Source organism: Balaenoptera ricei, chromosome X (genome assembly GCF_028023285.1).
Source record: "Balaenoptera ricei isolate mBalRic1 chromosome X, mBalRic1.hap2, whole genome shotgun sequence".
In the NCBI taxonomy this organism is placed as follows: Eukaryota; Metazoa; Chordata; class Mammalia; order Artiodactyla; family Balaenopteridae; genus Balaenoptera; species Balaenoptera ricei.
Genome location: NC_082660.1, coordinates 131,757,320 through 131,774,275, shown reverse-complemented (window position 1 = coordinate 131,774,275; position 16,956 = coordinate 131,757,320). Strand labels below are relative to the sequence as shown.

The window sequence follows — 16,956 nt, the reverse complement described above, 5'->3', positions numbered from 1 at the left end:
ATAGTTAAAACATTAAGGAGAAACAGAAAAATCCACAACTATTACTGGAAATTAACACTTCTCTCTCAGTAACTGATGGAACACGTAGAAAATTACTAAGGATATACAAGTTTGTAATAGCACTATCAACCAACATGACCTAATTGATATTGATAAAGCATTCCTCCCAACAACAGCAGAATACAAATTCAAGTGAAAATTCGGGTGCACATGGAACATTCACCAAGACAGACTGAATTCTGGGCCATAAAACAAGTCTCAACAAATGTAAAAGGACTGAAATCATACAAAGTAAATCTCTAAGCACAATGAGATTAAACTAAAAATCAATAACATAAAGATATTTGAAAAATTCTCAAAATACTTACAAATTAAACAATACTCTTCTAAATAATCCATAGGTAAAAGAAAAAAAAAAACACAAGAAAAAATTTTAAAATTCTGGACTAAATGAAAGTGAAAACACAACATACCAAAATATGTGAGATATAGCTAAAGCAATACTTAAGGGGAATTTACAGCATCAAATGCTAAGTAGAAAAGTTCTCAAGTCAATGATCTATGATTCACCTTAAAAAACTAGGAAGAGAAGGAAAATTTTAAAAAGTGAATGGAAGTAAATAATAAATATACACACAAGTATCAATGAACTACATAAGAAACATGTTAGAGAAAAATCAATGAAACTAGGGACTTCCCTGGTGGTCCAGTGATTAAAACGTCGCCTTCCAGTGCAGGGGGTGCAGGTTCGATCCCTGGTCAGGGAGCTAAGATCCCATATGCCTTGCGGCCAAAGAGCCAAAACATAAAACAAACAATATTGTAACAAATTCAATAAAGACTGTAAAAATGGTCCACATAAAAAAAAAGAAATCAATGAAACTAAAAGCTGGTTCTCTGAAAAGATCAAGAAAATTGGTAAACCTATACCTAGAGTTATCAGGAAAAAAACAGTAGACACAAATTACCAATACAAAGAATGAAAGCAGGGACATCACTACAAATCCTACAAACATTACAGGGATTAGAAGTGGATATTATGAACAACTTTATGCACATAAATTTCTTGAAATAAAGACATTATTAAAGTTCACACAAGAAGAAATATTCATATTCCTATATCTATTTAAAAAACTGAAATTGCAGTTGGACTCCTTCTCACAAAGAAAATGTCAGGGCCAGACAAAATCTACCAAACACATAAGGAAGAAATAGTACCAATTTTTCACAAACTCTTGCAGAAAAAGATGAGAGGGGAACATTTCCCAGTGTATTTTATGAAGCCAGCATTACCCTGATACCCAAACCTGACCAAGAAAGAAAACTACATACCAGTATCCTTCATGAAGACAGATGCAAAACCCCTAAAAAACAGGATATTGAATCCAGCAATATATAAAAAGGATATTACATTATGATTAAGTGTGGTTTGATATTACATTATGATTAACTGTGCTTTAGCCAGGATTGCACGTTTCACTTAACATTGGAAATCAATTAATGTAACTCACTGTATTAATAGAATGAAAAAGAGAAGCCATATGATTATTCAATAGTTCCAGAAAAAACATTTGACATAATTCACTACTCACTCAAGATAAAAAGCTCTAAACTAATTAGGGCTAGAAGGGTATCTAGAAAAAAAACCTAGTTAAAAATGCTTAATGGTTAAAGACTAAATACCTTCCCCCTAAGATTGGAAACCAGGCAAGTATGTCCACTTCAGTACATCTATTCAACACTGTACTGGAGGTCCTAGCCACAAATATAATACAAGAAAAAGAAATAAAAGGGATAAGGATTCAAAAGGAAGGAGTAGGGGCTTCCCTGGTGGCGCAGTGGTTGAGAATCTGCCTGCCAGTGCAGGGGACACGGGTTCGAGCCCTGGTCTGGGAAGATCCCACATGCCGCGGAGCAACTAGGCCCGTGAGCCACGATTACTGAGCCTGCGCGTCTGGAGCCTGTGCTCCGCAACAAGAGAGGCCGCGATAATGAGAGGCCCGCGCACCGCGATGAAGAGTGGCCCCCACTTGCCGCAACTAGAGAAAGCCCTCGCACAGAAACGAAGACCCAACACAGCCATAAATAAATAAATTAACTTAATTAAATAAATTAAAAGAAAAAAAAAGTTCATGGAAAACTACCACTGACGACAGTATCAAAATATGAAATACTTAGAGATAAATTTAACAAAATATGTGCAAGACATACTCTGAAACCTAACACTACCAAAAAATTAAAGATCTAAATAAATGGAGAGACACACCATTTTTATAGACTAAAAAATTCAATATTGTTAAAATTTACATCCTCTCTTAGTTTCCTATGGTTGCTATAACAAATTACCATGAACTTGATGGTTTAAAACAATACACATTTATTCTCTTATAGTTCTGCAGGCTAAAGGTCCACAATGGGGTTCACTACATTAAAACTAAGGTGTCAGCAGGGCCATGTCTCCAGAGACTAGGAGAGAATCCATTCCTTGCCTTTTCAAGTTTCTAGAGCTGCATTCCTTGCACTACTTTGGGCCCCTTCCTCCATCATCAAAATCAGAAGGGCAGCATCTTCAAATCTCTTTGTCTGCCTCAATCGCATGGCCTTCTCCTCCTAATAGTATCTCCTTCTGCCTCCCTCTTATATGGAAACCCATGAATGTATTTAGGGCCTGCCTGGATAATCCAGAATACTCTCCCCATCTCAAGATCTTTAACTTAATCACATCTTTTGCCATATAAGATAATATTCACCTTTTTGCCACAGAAGGTAATATACACAGGTTCCATGGATTAGGAAGTAGGTATCTTTGAGGGACATTATTTAGCCTACCATACTCATCAGATTATTCAAAAGATTCAATGCATGTAGTCCCATTTTTGCTTTTGTTTCTCCTGCCTGAGGAGACATATCCAAAAAAATATTGCTAAGACTGATGTCAAAGAGCATACTGCCTACGTCTTCTTCTAGGATTTTTATGGTTTCAGGTCTTACATTTAAGTCTTTAATCCATTTAAGTCTTTAATCATTTCTGTATATGGTATGAGAAAGTAGTCTAGTTTGATAACATCTTACACTGTCAGAATGGCTATTATAAAAAAAAAGACAACAGATAACAAGTGTTGGTGAGGATGTGAAGAAAAGGGAACCCCTGTGCACCGTTGGCAGGAACATAAATTGGTGCAACCACTATGGAAAATGGTATAGAGGTTCCTCAAAAAATGAAAAATAGAACTACCATGTGATCCACCAATTCCACTCCTGGGGATTTATCTGAAGAAAACAAAAACACTAATTCAAAAAGATATATGTACCCCTATGTTCACTGCAGCCTTATTTACAGTAGCTAAGATATAGAGGCACCCTAAGTGCCCATTGATAGATGAATGTTTAAAAAAGATGTGGAGTGTGTGTGTGTGTAATGGAATATTACTCAGCCACAAAAAAGAATGAAATCTTGTCATTTGTGACAACATGGATGAACCTACAGGGTATTACGCTAAGTGAAATAAGCCAGACAGAGAAAGACAAATACTGTATAACTGCATTTATATGTGGACTCTAAAAAAGCAAATTAACAAACATAACAAAACAGAGTCATAGATACAGAGAATAAACAGGTGGTTGCCAGAGGGGAGGAGAGGAAGGGAGGAGAGAAATAAGTGAGGGAGATTAAGAAGCACAACTTCCAGCTACAAAATAAATGAGTCATGGGTATGAAATGTACAGTATGGGGAATATAGTCAAAAATAATATAATATCTTTGAATAGTGACAGATGGTAACTAGACTTATTGTGGTGATCATTTAAGAATGTATAGAAATATAGAATCACTATGTTGTACACCAGGAACTAACATAATGTTGTAGGTCAATTATACCTCAAAAACAAACAAACCAATAGAAAAAGAGATTAGATTTGTGGTTACCGGAGGTCGGGGTTAGGGGAGGGGGAATTGGATGAAGGCAGTCAAAAGGTAGAAACTTCCTGTTATAAGATAAATAAGTATTAGAAAAGTATTTTACAACATGATAAATGTAATTAACACTGCCGTATGTTACACATGAAAGTTGTTAAGAGAGTACATCCTAAGAGTTCTCACCGCAATGAAAAATATATTTTTTCTTTTTCTTTTATTTTGTATCTATATGAGATGATTAATGTTCACTAAACTTACTGTGGTAATAATTTCATGATGTATGTAAGTCAAATCATTATGCTGTGTCTAAACTTAACACAGTGCTGTATGTCACCTATATTTCAATAAAACTGGAAGAAAAAAACACACAATAAAGCAAGGCACAATAAAGTAAAGCGCAATAAAACGAGGTATGCCTGTATGCATTTAAAGTTCCACCATGTCTCTTCATGGCTTGATAGCTCATTTCCTTTTAGTGTTAAACAAGATTCCACTGGAATAAATAATAAACCACAGTTTATTTATCCATTCACCCATTGAGGGACATCTTGGTTGCTTCCAAGTTTTGTCAACTATGAATAAAGCTGCTATAAATATATATAAAAAAAAAAGATTCAATGCAATGCCAATGAAAATCCAAGCAGCCTCTTCTGCAGAAATTGACATACCGGTTCTAAAAATTATATGAAAATGCAAAAGACCTCAAATGGGCAGAACAGTTGTGAGAAAGAACAAAGTTGGAGAAACTATACCACGTGCTTATACTGCATGTGTTCATGGCTTACTATAGAGCTACAATAATCAAGACAATGTAGGATTAGCATCAGGAGAGACACAGAGAACAGAATAGAGTCCAAAAACATACCTATACATACATGGTCAAAGGTGCCAAGGCAATTCAATAGAGAAAGAATTGGGCTTCTATAAATGGTGCTGAAACAACTGGATAGATGGGAAAAATGAACCTAGACTCTTAACCTCACAGCGTATGACAATCGTTGCTAAGGAGGTAGAGCATAATGGAACCCTCATGTATCGCTGGTAGGAATGCAGTGTAGCCACTTTAGAAAGCACTTTGGTAGTTTCTCATAAAGTTAAGTATACCCTTACTCTACAGCCCAGCAATCCCATACCTAGGTATTTACTTAAGAAAAAGGAAAACATATGTCCACATGAAGACTTGTGTTCAAATGTTCAAAGCAGCTTTATTTATAATAGCCACTGGAAACAACCCAAATGTCCAAAAACTGGTGAATGGTTAAACCAACTGAGGTATGTCTATTCAAATGGAATACTAATCAGCAGGAAAAAGGAACAAACTAGGGATGCAAGCAACAACATGGATAACCTCAAATGCACCATGCTAAGTAAAATAACTCAGACTGAAAACACAACACACTGTATGTCTCCACTTATTTGACATTGTGGAAAAGGCAAAAGTATAGATACAGAAAACAGATCAGTGTGATTACCCGTGGCTGTGTTGGGGGAAAGGATGACTACAAAAGGACATGAGGGAAGATTTTGCAGTGATAGAACTTTCCTATATCTCTATCTTTGGGTGGTGCTTACACAAGTGAATGGGCTTATCAAAACTCATAGGACTGTGCACTAAAAAAACGATAAAATTTACTGCATGTAAAACATACTTCAATAAACCTGGCATATCTATTGATCTATCTACACATATACAACGTCCATGGCTAACATTTACTGGCTATTTATGGAATGTCAGGTAATGTCACTTAAGCCTCACAACAACCCTACGAAGGAGGCACTTTCACTATTCCCATTTTACAGATGTGAAATGAAGGCTTCGAAGTTAAATAACTTGTCCAAGCAGCTAGAGGCTCACAGAGCTGAGATTCAAACTAAGATCTATTTGACTCCAAAGTCCTTTTAATTGAGTACTATACGATACTCACTTTATACTAATAATTCAACATTCTTGGACAAGCGTCTGGATAGACACACACTGAGGCCTAACCATGCTCTCCAGTGGAGAGGATTACGGACAGTCTTTACACTCTTGCTTATGACTGCTGATTTTTCTGCAAGGTACATATACCACTTTTGTATTATGAGAAATAACATAAGAAACTTCAACTGGAAAAAAAGAGAGAGCTTTTAAGGAGATGGGACCCACAAAATTCCACTCAGAAGCAAACCTCCAAGAGTGTAAACAATGGTGGGAGGGCCATCAGATTTGGAGAGATTGCTAACTAGAGTGTCTATATAGCCTTTTATTAGCATACTAATACTTTCACAGTATCCTCCGCTACAAAACCAGGGTAATATGTACCCCATAAGGTGGCCGTGAATATAAGATAATGAATATGAAAAGTGCTTCAGGTAAAGCGTTAAATTAGTGGTTCTCAAAATTTTTTGCATCAGGACTCCTTTACATTCTTAAAACTGACTGAGGACTCTAAAGAGCTTTGTTTATAAGGGTTATACCTACTGCTATTTACTGTATCAGATTTTTAAACTGTCATTTAAAAGATATTTATTACTTCATTAAAAATAATAATAAACACATTACATATTAACATAAACAACATAATTTTAATGAAAAGAAGCTATTTTCTGAAATTGTTTTTAGAGTTTTGCAATTTTTACAAAATGTCTGGCTTCAGAGCAGACACCTAGATTATATGTATATCTGCATTCATTCTGTTGAAGTATGTTGTCTGGGTTCAAGCATACGGAGAAAAAAACTGACATCACAGAGATACGTCCTCAGAAAAGAACTGAGTATTTTGATTGCTCTTTCAGATAACTGGATATTTTTCTTCCATAGGACACCAAAAGTCAACAAGTGGTAGTTCCTTGATGTGGAATCTGAAACGCTATCAAGGAACTTTTTTTTGTTTTTTTGGCCACACCTCGAGGCTTACGGGATTTTAGTTCCCAGACTAGGGAATGAACCCAGGCCCTAGGCAGTGAAAGCACCGAGTCCTAACCACTGGACCGCCAGGGAATTCCTTCAGTGAACCTTTTGTAGTCTGCTACCTTAAAATCCACTGGTCTCTCTTGCACTTTGAATGAATCTTGTATCCCTGCATGATTATAACGCCATATAGGTCGACCAGAAAATACTGGTTCACTGAGTAATGAAGATCTTTAAACACTGACACATTTCACTATACAGTAGCAACAAAAAAATCACATTAGTTAATATCACAACCCACTTCATCAGAAATCTTTTAAGTTTTGGAAGGCTGTCAAGCTCATGGTGGTGAATACAACTTTTCAGAAATTCGGGTTTTCCCTTGAAAGCTCAAGTTTAACCAAGAAAAGCAGAAAACACCATCAGTCGTTTTCCTCGAACTAACAGGTTCACTGGCACTTTTCAGCAAACATCTGTCAAATACCCTCGTACACTTAGCCACAATCTTGTCTGTTAGCTGTCCTTCCAGGTAAAAATGGCGTTCCGTGAAAAAAGCAGCTCGCAACTCAGGCGCATGAGTGCTTTCCCTTGAGTCAACGACTACACTTCAGTGTATAGCAGATGGCCTTTAGGCGTCCTTCCTATTTCGTCACCCGGAATATTAAAATAGCTGCGTACACAAGGGTCAAGACTGAATGAGACTGGCATTTTTTCTGCTTTATTAAGGAGATTCTTAAGTGAAGCAGACTTTTTTAACCTGCAAGCACACTATGAAGCATCCAATGACAATGAGTACGAAGTACGATTTCCTGGCACCAGCTTGCTTTGTGCTCAGTTTACCCGGCACAGTGCAAATGTCAACCCAGAGAAAGAGGTCGAGAACATCTTAGTATTATTATGAAAATAGTTCTGACCTCGCAGACCCCTGGAAGAGTTCTCAAGGCCCCAAGGGGGTCTGTGAAAAATAGTCTGACAACCGCTGCACTAAATACATATTAGTTATGATTACTCATGCTCAGAAACAAGGGGAGGCTTTTTTTTTTTTTTTTAATGAGGAGAAATGGATATCCTCACATGCCACTCATGTGACTGCCAATTGGTGCAGCCAATTTTAAACTGTTTTTAAAAATTTTATTTATTTATTTTATTTATGGCTGTGTTGGGTCTTCGTTTCTGTGCGAGGGCTTTCTCTAGTTGTGGCAAGCGGGGGCCACTCTTCATCGCGGTGCGCGGGCCTCTCACTGTCGCAGCCTCTCCTGTCGCGGAGCACAGGCTCCAGACACACAGGCTCAGTAATTGTGGCTCACGGGCCCAGCTGTTCTGCGGCATGTGGGATCTTCCCAGACCAGGGCTCGAACCCGTGTCCCCTGCATTGGCAGGCAGATTCTCAACCACTGCGCCACCAGGGAAGCCCAATAAGGGGAGGCTTTTACAAGCTGCCACAAAGAAAAAGAGAGCTACCACTGAAAAATGCCAAGAGAAGAATGACTTCGTTCCTAGACTTCGGAGAAGAAAAGGGCTTGAGGGGGGATTCACGAGCTAATAGAAATGGAGTGATCACCACAAACAGAGAAAGTCACCAGCCGAGAGGACTTTTTCTCTCTGACAGCAAAGGGGGATAACACAAAATCTAGAAAATCAGAACCAATTTGTCAACCAAAGCCCTCGGCTACACATATCATTACCAGAAACAATGGATTGGAAAACAGAAAGGACATTTAAAAGAAAAAAGTGGGGGGAGAGTAAACCCTGTAAGCTAAATTCATTATCTTCCCTAAAAGAGTTCTCTTATTTAATAGAAGAAAAGAGTAGTGGAAATAATAAAAATTTAAATGTTGGAAAAGTGAGTATTTTATAATTTTTGACATAATTTAAAGGGAAATTAAGAGCTCTGGGTCTATTACATGAAAAATTAAAAATATAAAGGAAACAAGATGAACTTACAAGAGGACAAATAACAGTACAAAATATAACTCCTTCAAATACTGGTGCTGGAAAAATATAAAGAGGATGAAGTATCCTGGTATTGCTTTTCTATTGCTGCCATACAAAATTAGCACCAACTCAGTGGCTTAAAAAGCACAAAGTATCTTTACAGTTCTGAATGTCGAAAGTCTGAAATGGTCTCACTGGGTGAAAATCAAGGTGTCATCAGAGCTGTGATCCTTCCGGAGGCTCTAAGAGAGAATGTTTCCCTGTCTCAGCAGCTTCTAGAGGCTGCCTCATAGCTTGCCTCATGACCCCCTGCTCCAGTTTCAAAGCTCCAGCACTCCTCCCCACATTGACTCTCTCTGACCTCCTCTTCTGCCTCCCTCTTCTACATTTAAGACCTGGGATTATGGGTCCAGCCGGAGAATCCAGAATAATCTCCCTGTTTTCAGGTCAGCTGATTAACAACCATAATTCCAGCTGCTACCTTAATTTCCCTTTACCGTGTAATGGAACATATTCCCAGGTTCCAAGGATTAGGATGTGGGCATATTTGGGGGAGGGGTGTCATTAGTCTGCCTATCACAGGCCTAAAATGAGAAAGGTCACTTACTGGATTAAAAAATAAAATCTAAATCTCTTGCAGCCAAGAGTCACAGTTGCAACCAATGACAAAAGTCAAACCAATTACAAGAAAGGAGATGACACAGGTTTATTATGACTGAGTAAGGACAAGAGAAGCAGTTTACTAGGACAGTAATTTGATCAATTAGATTTCAAAACAAAAAGCATTAAAACAACTAATAAAGAAAATCTAAATAATGAAAATCTAACAACATGACCACAGAATATGGAAATAATCTGACAAGATTTCTTGTACAAATATACAGAGATATTTTCATTGTGGGCTTCTACATGCTACTATTAAATCATGACAGATAAAGCAGACAAAGTTCCAAAGGAAATTATGGAAATGAACGCTAGAGTAGATAAAAATAGCACGGTTCTATCGAAGCAAAAAAAAATATGCTTTCTTTACATGTGTACAGATTTTTTCCAGAGGGAAAAAAAGGATCATGGGGCACCAATACAAAATACACACAAATCTAACTTAAAACTTTAAAAGCTGTTTGAGCGTGTGGGAAAGAAACAGTCTCTGCCCTGAAGATGCTCAAAGACTAACAGGAGCAGAGGGGGATCAAGCAACTATATATCATGGCAAACTGGGACATGGAAGGTTCATTTCCCTGGGAGAGCTGGGAAGGGAGGTGGGGTTTGGGGATAGGGAATTCCAGACAAAGGGAATAAGAGTTTTTAAAGCATGAGACAGTCTTTTGTACCCCAGGAGACTAGAACACGTGGAGTATGCTCTGTAAATCTTGGGGTGTGGAGTGCTGGGGAGACGGGAGAGAAGGCACCAGAGGAAACAAGGGAAAGGTAGAATGGGGGATTTGAATACCAAGGTAAAGTCCTTAGAATTTATTACTAGGCAACAGGGGGCCGCTGAAGATTTTCTGAGCAAAAGAGTGACAGAAGGTAGAGAAGAGTGTGTAAGGTAGATTGTAGTTGGTAGAGACTGGAGGCAGAAATTCTACACAAGTCATAATAAACGGACAAAACAGACTGAAAATTGCCTAACCTGGGACTTCCCTGGTGGCGCAGTGGTTAAGAACCCGCCTGCCAATGCAGGGGACACGGGTTCGAGGCCTGGTCCGGGAAGATCCCACGTGCCACGGAGCAACTAAGCCCATGCGCCACAACTACTGAGCCTGCGCCCTAGAGCCCGCGAGCCACAAGTACTGAAGCCTGCGAGCCACAAGTACTGAAGCCCGCGAGCCGCAACTACTGAAGCCCACGTGCCTAGAGCCCGTGCTCCGCAACAAGAGAAGCCACCGCAATGAGAAGCCCTCGCACCGCAAAGAAGAGTAGCCCCCACTCGCCGCAACTAGAGAAAGCCCGCGCTCAACAATGAAGACCCAGTGCAGCCCAAATAAATAAATAAAATAAAATAAACCGTGATCACCGTAGAAAAAAGAAAGACTGATAAAAGCTCCAAATATAAAAAAAATTTTTTAAACTAAACATAAAAATAAAAAAGCCTAAACTACTATGAGTTACTTTTCAAGAAACATTCAGACCAGAGTCCAAGTATAAAAACAGACCGCTCAATTCTCCACACATCAGCAAATGGAGGTTCCAATGGATATTCTGGCATCAAACCACTACTTCCTTAATTTCACTTTTCCAATTACACCTTAAAAGTGAATTTACCCCACTCTCATCTGAGTCTGTAATGCCAGTACAAGATCACTAAGTAGTGTCACATGGGTCAAACTACAAAGCTAGTATCCTCTCTGAAATGTACACAGAGCTTTCTGCCTGAGGCTCAAATTCCCTCTCTCCACCTTGGGCGGAAGGGAAAAAAGGATTTAGAGAGGGAGGGAATATACCCAGTAAAGAGATGACACTGTGCGTACAAACGTTCTATTATCTTGTTTTCTGCAAGTCAAAAGAATGCAGCTGGACTCTTTTTAGACCCATCAGTTTTCTCCAGGGAAAGCTGCTGGCTTTAACTGGAGCAGGCACACATGCACACACACATGCTCTGGGCGACACATCCCTGTGAGCGCCTCTCTGTCTACAACTTTAGAGAACAGCTCCAGCTGACAAACTGCTAATTGACATTCTCCCAGCGTTTTAAAGGAACTGCACCTCTTACACTGAGCAGAACCTTACGAACAAAATTTAAAGTCATTTCCTGACAAGAAAGTACAAAAGCCAAATAAAAACAAATCACTCTTGAGGAGGACTAGACAGAGCCCGGGCCTGTGGGAACTGTTTCCCAGCTGTGTGGTCGTGCGTGGGTCACTCTCTCCTCATTGGGTTGCTCCTATATCCACTCATGAAGATAAGGGGATATGAGAGCCCTGTGTAAATGATGGATTTTACCCATTTTAGCTGCTACTACTATTACAAAAGAGAAAAGTTATAACAATCTCATTTAGCCATCAGTTTTCTCACTATTAGGTCATAGGTGACAAACTACGAATCGTCAGTTATAAAGAACCTATCTCGAGAGTTGAAGGCTTTCATCTTAAATTCTAGTCTCCTCGTACAGGCATGGCCTATAATCAGGCAAGGCAATTAGAAACCCCAAGCTCAATACTGGGAAGCTTCACTCCCAAAGTCCTAGGAAACGACCTAAAATGCCTCCAGTCCACTGCCTCTCCCCTACAACACAGAGTTCCCCACTGGCTCACAGCAATCTGTACTCAACATCCACTCACTCAGCACATTTATCCAACACCTCACCCTCCTGGCCTTCAAAGAACTCACAGCCAAGGAACATATGCGTGTAATTAGCAAGTAACGGGAATGATATTTTTGAAACCAGAAATTCTGCATTCAAATGAGATGGGTCTCCTTTAAACAGTCCCCCTGGGAGGCAATGCACTAATTCCACTTCCTTGCTCAAACCATCTTTGGAGCTTTCCTCCTGGAATCGCCTTGAGAGCCTGCAGTCCGTTCTTCTGAATACCCCCAGTGGTGCCAAATCTTCACTGAGAGTGGATTTTTGGAAACGGCCAAAAGTCAGTCAGAGCCAAGTTTAGTGGATAGGATGTGTGATCAAACTAGGCAGCACTAGTTTGGTTAAAAAATGATATATGACTATAAAGCAATGAGATGGATTTTCTTACAGGATTTGCTTCCAAGGAAATTTCAAATGAGTAACAAGGGGTATGAGCAATGGAATAGGTATATATTTACCTTTTCCCTAAGTAACTGCTTTGAAAGGTAATACTCATTTGGATGCGTAAGCTCGAACACAAGGTTTGCTTTGCTTAATCACAACTCATAAATAGAAGGCTCCTTAGTATATCGGACCTCCTGTGCCACGGCTGGGGTGGGGGGATGTCACTAAATCAGAAGGGGGGCATGCATACCAGAAAGAGCACAGGTTTCAGAAGGAGACCAACTTGTTCGACTCCTGACTTGGCCCCTCACCGCCTGTGTGACTTCAGGGAAGTCACAAGCTAAGACTCTGCAAAACAAGGCTGACATCGAACTCAGAGGGCTGTTGTAAAGGTTCAAGATAATGGGTGCAGAGCACTGATATTGTGCCTGGCACGTGGTAGGTGTCCCAGAAGTCATAGCTATTATTAATAACCTCAGTATAATCAACAAGCTTTTCTTACTAGAGGTAGTTTGAGATGACAGAATGACAGATAAACAGACATTTGGGTGGTGAAGAGGTCATTGACAGTACCAACATACACTATTGATGGATCTGGAGCCTGCTTTAAGGAAAAAAACAGTAATGTGTCAAAAACATTTACAGTAATTGTTAACACTACGTGTAGTATTTTTAAGTCACGTGACAGGCGTTGCCCGCAATGCCCCTACCACACTGACCTTTCAGCACTGTCTTAACACACCAGGCCGTCCCATGACCCCGCGCCTCTGCATATTTTGTCCCTCCTAAGATGCCTTTCCTGCCCTCTTGTCTGACAAAAGCCTATAACTATACCCTTCAGAATCGAGCTGTGGAACCTTCCCTGCCCACGCTAGACAGAATTAGTGGCTCTGCCCCTTGTGTTCCCGCAGCATTGGGTTCTTTGGTTCTTCTGTCTGGAACGCCTTGCCCTGTGTTGAATTTTAATGTTTCCATTTCTGCTTCTTCCGCCGGGCTCGAGCGAGGAGGGACCACGTCCCATTCACTCTTGTACTTCGGGCGCCCGGCACATCTCTGGCACACAGTAGGAACCAGGGAGATGTGTGATGAGGTAATGCTTTACATATACTTTACAAATGCCTCTTAAAGGTCAGGTAGCTGCCTGTTGTTAATTACCCGCAATCACATTCATTTTTCCAGACTTCGAATAAGACACAAGATCACTCACACAGACTCCAGAATGGCTTTAGATGTTGCAGCATATGGAAGTTTCTAAATGCTACTGACCTCAGGACTCCACCCCCACACGACGGAATGGCCAGAGCAGCGTTCCTCAGCCTTTGTCCCAGTCCAGGACACCTGTGGGATGCACCACACTCCATCTGGAGCTCACTGCGGCTGACTCAGAAGGCCTAGCAGAGTTCTCACAGCCTTCGAGCACTGCCCGGCTACCGGGCTGAAGGGCCTTCTCTGAGCCAGCGACTGCACAAGGCAGCAGGAAATCCCAAGGCTCCGTGGTGGGGACAGGGCGCCGGCTGAACGCCACCTACTCCCAGATCTCTACCTCCCAGGAACACCTCAGGATCCAAGTCTGTCAATTCCGTATACTTCTAAGAGTTTGCCTATTCAATAAATAGGGCTCCCTAGCTGTTAGGAAGCCTTGGGCATTCAGGGAAGGACTTGGTGGGTCCGGGGTGTCTGCTTCAGCAAGCCTTAACCTATGTAACTAAAAAGAAGCTCATGATCAACCAGTGCTGAGCCAGGTGGAAGTAGGCAGAGGGTCAGCTGGCAGTCCTGTGCATCTGAGTGTTGACAGTTGTGAATCATTCTCTGTCAGTGTAGTTTTCCAGAGCCTTGGCAATACAGTAGCGGATTCAGACTCCCAAGATCAAAAGGTTGGAAAGGAGATCTGGAGCCATGGCCCATGCCTTGGGGCCCACCAAACCATGACAGTGACTATGCCTGTGACACACACAACCCACAAAGTCAAGGCAGCCACGGTCTGCTTAGCGTCATGGTGTTCCCAGCTCTCCAATGGAATGGCTGCATTCTGAAGGAGGGAAGAAGGTGAGAGGAAAGAGAACCAGGCCGCAGACCAGGAGGAAGGCAGTGACTCTGGAGAGTGAGTCGTTCGTTCGTTCATTCATTCATCCATCCATCCATCCCACAAATACTTTTTGAGCCAGGTACTATTCCAGGTATGCAGGCTACCGTAACACGCAGAGTCATGGCCCTGCCCCCATGGAGCTCAGAGTTTCATAGGGGAGACAGGCATTAGTCAAACAAGCACACAGACAAATACAAGGGTACAGATGAGTGTACGATGGAGGAACACAGCACACCACACAGACTGTACAAACAGGGCTCAGTGCGCTGGGCGGGGAAGTCAGAAAAGCTGCCCTCAGCAAGCAACAAGTGAGCTGAGATCTCAAGGAGAAACAGAAGCTAACAAGGTAAGGAGGAGAGAGAGGGAAACACTCCCGGCAAAGAGAACAGTGTGTGCTAAGGTGCTGGGCTAGGAGGGAGGTGTTGAACTGGCTCTGAATTCCAGGCGGGGAGCGAGGCAGCGACACCAAGGTTTGAGGCCCTGGCACAAGGTCTCCTCCTGTCTACAGCCCGCGGTTTGCTCTTCGAGCTGTCTGGAAGGTCCTCCTCAGCATGGAGCAAGACTAAAAACTAAAGAACAATGTCGAAAACGAGGTGTGCCCACAAGACATGACACACCACCAGCTGAGAGCTGGCACCTGCCAACATGAGCTGGCCACCGTCTCAGGAGTCCCCACTGCGAGGAAACACAGCTCTCTCCCACCGACTCAACACGGCATCAGGAAAACGAAAACGAAAACGGCATCCTATAAAAGACCTTCAAACTTTTCAGGGAGATGTGCATCTCAATCCCAATAGAATTAAAGGGTTGATAAGTACGTTGATGTTGACTATAAACCTGTTTAGATACCTGGTATTTAATTGTCATTTTCCTGTGCCAATTTCCGGGGGGGGGGCGGTGGGGGGGGCGGGGGCAGAAAGAAGCTACTACAGGAAAAAATGGTTAAGGATGTTATCTGGGCAGCACTACTTTGTTTCAGCAAGTGTTAGCCAGTTCCATCACTCCAGGCAGCTGTTTGTGGCTTCGGAATGATCTGTCACCTTGCAAAGTTGTCCTGGAACCTTCTATTTGTAAAGTGCTTTACAATCAATCATTAATTTGGCCTCTCTATCCTGCTGAGAGATTATACTCATTCGGCCTATAAAACAAACAGATAAGTGAGTGGCCCAAGGACACAAAACAATTCAGCTTTCACTTATCTTTCTTATCACCATCGCCAAACAATGTAGATACACAAGGCCTATCCGACTCCGGCACCAGCCCTGCTACCCTGGAGAGCAATCCTCACCCCTAGGAGCAGCAGAGGAAGGCGCTGCAGTCGGTTCTCAGCCACCTGCTCTCAACAAGCCCCTCTATGCAGAGCGCCTTCAAGGCCAACAGTGACAATGACTGCACCGCGATGCGGACACTGGCACTCCAGACTAAACAGAACGGGAACTCGGTGGTGCTCCAAGAGGAATAAGAGCACCCAGGAAGTCACAATGGCTCGTACCTTAAAATGTCAGCGTCCCTAAGGAGGCTGCACCCCCAACACACGCACGCACTCATCCTCTCTCCCTCCCAAGACACCCCCCACAAGCAGCCTGGAAGGTGGCCTCCACTGGGCTCCCACAGCACAACACCGCACTGTGCTGTCAATCGTCTATTGGCCTGCCCTTCCCCACCCTCACGCTGGGCCCTCTCAGCAGCTGAAGCAGCCGGCATGGGACCTGGCACAGGAAAGGTTTATTGAGTGCGTGCCTTCCACCAGCAAATAAGGGAGCTAGGCACTCCCTTCACAGAGCAGTGGACTTCGGAGACCAGCTAGGCCAACTCCTTATTTTTCAGATGAGCAGAGGATCCCCCAGCTACATACGGCCTGCTCTCCAATCCAGGTCTTTAGGTTCAGTTTAGTTCCACAAACATTTGGTAAGTGCCTACTATGTGTCAGACACAGTGGGAGCTGCGGGGAACAGAGATTTGAGCAGGAGACGGTCTCTGCTTTAGGGAGTTCACAGCCTGGGGAGGTAAGAGAGCTACAGAACACTTGGTCAAGTCCAAGGACAGACGCTCGATTCCTTAGCCAGTGTTCCTTCCTCCCAGTCCACTGGCTAGTCCCCATCTGGGAAACAGGACAGCAATATCTGCTTCCTGCAAATCAACTTAGAGTCAAGACTGATGAGAAAACGTGTACGGAAAATTGTCAGGTTTACCCCCCAAAAGCGTTATGTAAGGTCCTGCCATACCCTGACACGGACTCCAAGGATTCAACAGTGTTTCAGACATCAGTTCCACAAAGAAGCACACAAGCGAGGGATGGGCATACGTCCAAGGCAAACCTCAAGGGCTGGGAGGAACTGGAGGAAACAGCTGGGGTGGGGGGTAGGGGTGTCGGGTCAAGTGAACCGGCCCTGGCGCGGGGAACGCATGGCAGGCAGCGGGTGCCAGAAGATGGAGCGAAG

The 16,956-nt window shown here is 42.2% G+C and overlaps 1 protein-coding gene across 1 annotated transcript in view; it reads right to left on the bottom strand.

The window, feature by feature from the left end:
* TMEM185A (transmembrane protein 185A) overlaps positions 1 to 16,956 on the bottom strand; it is a 34,844-nt gene that overhangs the window by 17,520 nt on the left and 368 nt on the right. The gene's annotated exons all lie outside the window — the stretch shown is intronic.